The sequence below is a fragment of the Mandrillus leucophaeus genome, unplaced genomic scaffold (assembly GCF_000951045.1).
Source record: "Mandrillus leucophaeus isolate KB7577 unplaced genomic scaffold, Mleu.le_1.0 Scaffold573, whole genome shotgun sequence".
Taxonomy (NCBI): domain Eukaryota; kingdom Metazoa; phylum Chordata; class Mammalia; order Primates; family Cercopithecidae; genus Mandrillus; species Mandrillus leucophaeus.
Window position 1 is genome coordinate 76,877 of NW_012106175.1, and position 1,782 is coordinate 78,658.

The 1,782-nt window shown below is 54.8% G+C and overlaps 1 protein-coding gene across 4 annotated transcripts in view; it reads right to left on the reverse strand.

The window, feature by feature from the left end:
- The window catches only part of LOC105552760 (centrosomal protein of 70 kDa-like), a 39,364-nt gene extending 38,245 nt beyond the window's left edge, over nucleotides 1-1,119 (reverse strand). Inside the window, exon 1 of one of the 4 annotated variants that reach the window (XM_011998517.1) lies at nucleotides 936-1,119. The gene's annotated coding sequence lies outside the window, so the exon portion shown is untranslated. The remainder of the gene's footprint in view (nucleotides 1-935) is intronic. The other 3 variants (XM_011998518.1, XM_011998520.1, XM_011998519.1) reach the window with 3 other exon arrangements.
- Nucleotides 1,120-1,782: the final 663 nt, after the last annotated feature.

A 1,782-nucleotide genomic window follows, 5' to 3' on the forward strand; every position in this document is an offset into this window, starting at 1 on the left:
TCGCTCTCCAGGCTGGAGTGCAGTGGCACGATCTCAGCTCCCAGCAACCTCCGCCTCCCGAGTTCAAGCGATTCTCCTGCCTCAGCCTCCCGAGTTGCTGGATTACGGGCGCGCACCACCACGCCCGGCTAATTTTTGTATTTTTAATAGAGACATGGTAGTTTCACCATGTTGGCCAGGGTGGTCTCGAACTCCTGACCTCAGGTGATCCGCTCACCTCGGCCTCCCAAAGTGCTGAGATTACAGGCGTGAGCCACTGCGCCCGGCCTGTTTAATATTAACAGTGATTGAAACACTGATTGAAAAACAGTGGCAGTAAAAAAGGAAACTCAGGCCTCTCTGTTACAGGTGTCTTAGCCTTCCGACATTTTTCACCTTGAAAAACTCCTATTAGGCCCTGTATAAAGTCAGAGGTCTCCTGAATCCTGAATTAGGTTAATAAACCGGAGAAAGAGACACTCACCTGTGCTATTCGCCTAACCGCCCCCTTCTGCTCCGAGTCCTCACTCCCCAAACAACACAAAACGGGCGCTTCAGTCCGGGTCGATTTTGGGGGATGGAGTAATTACCTACAGCTTGAATCGAATCTGTGACCGCTGTGATTCTAAGCTTTACTCTTACTGCCTCATTTAACCCACACAACCACCTTGTAAGGCGAGAATTACCAGCTTTAGTATACAAATAAAGAATCCGAGGCGCTGAGACATTAAAGGAGAAGCCAAAGAACACAAAGCCTGGGGAGCTGGGACTGCACGCAGGTTTGTCCCATCCCCAAACCCTTACACAGGGATTTTTAATTGGCGCGACCCTATCCCAGGCGGCTCCTCCCTGACAAGGGTCAGTGTGACCACTGTTAGGCCCAGGTGAGGTCAAGTCCGGGGTGCTCCGAGAAGGGGCTCACGACTACGCCTCTGAGAGCCCCGAGCGCCACTTACCTTCCTCAGTCGCCGCCTCCCACCAGCAGCCAGCCCGGCCCCGGCTAGGCTGGGATTACTACATCAGGCCCCGCCTCCGCGACCGTTACCGCCGCCGGGGAAGGGCGGCCAATCGAGCCCGAGCGCGTCGAGGGCCAGCCCCTCTTTAGCCTGCGGATGCCCCCAAACGATTCTCTCCAGCCTCACCCGGAAGCTGGGTCCGCCCCGCGCCCTCCGGTTGGCTCAGCTACTGGGGGCGGGGTTTATCGCAAACGTAGGCATCGGTGCGACTTGCTAGTCGTGGGCAAGCTGGCGTTTCCATCGCTCTCCTTAGGTACCCTGTCACTTACATGGAGCCTTATTTGCCTGGAAGATGTCAGACATACTTGTGGCCGTGGGTGAAAGTGAAGCCTGGGTTACCTGGCCACCAGAGACTGCCCTCTCTCTCGCCCCCTACCCCGCTGCGACTACGAGCTCTTGCTGGGGTACGGATCAGCATGTTCTCGATGTTCCAGACCTGGCTGACCACTGTAGCAGCTGACATTTGGAGGACCCCAATAAATGTTTGTTGATGACATTTCATCTTCCCATTCAGCATTTTCCACATCTCGACGGAGCTTCAGGCCGTACCTCGGGCTGTAAATGTCCACCATTGTGATTGTATCTTATAGCCACATGGTGTCGCTGTTGACAACCTGTCTTTTCAAATCAGTCAAATGATGTAGGTGTGCGTAGATGCAGATCCCACAGGAACCAGCAGGGATGTCCCATCGAGGGCATCAGCCAACGGTCTCTCCTCAGGAGGTCCAAGGGCTCTTGGAGCTCAATACTTTCAGGCCCTTCTTAGCCTTCTTCCAGGCAGCTGGGA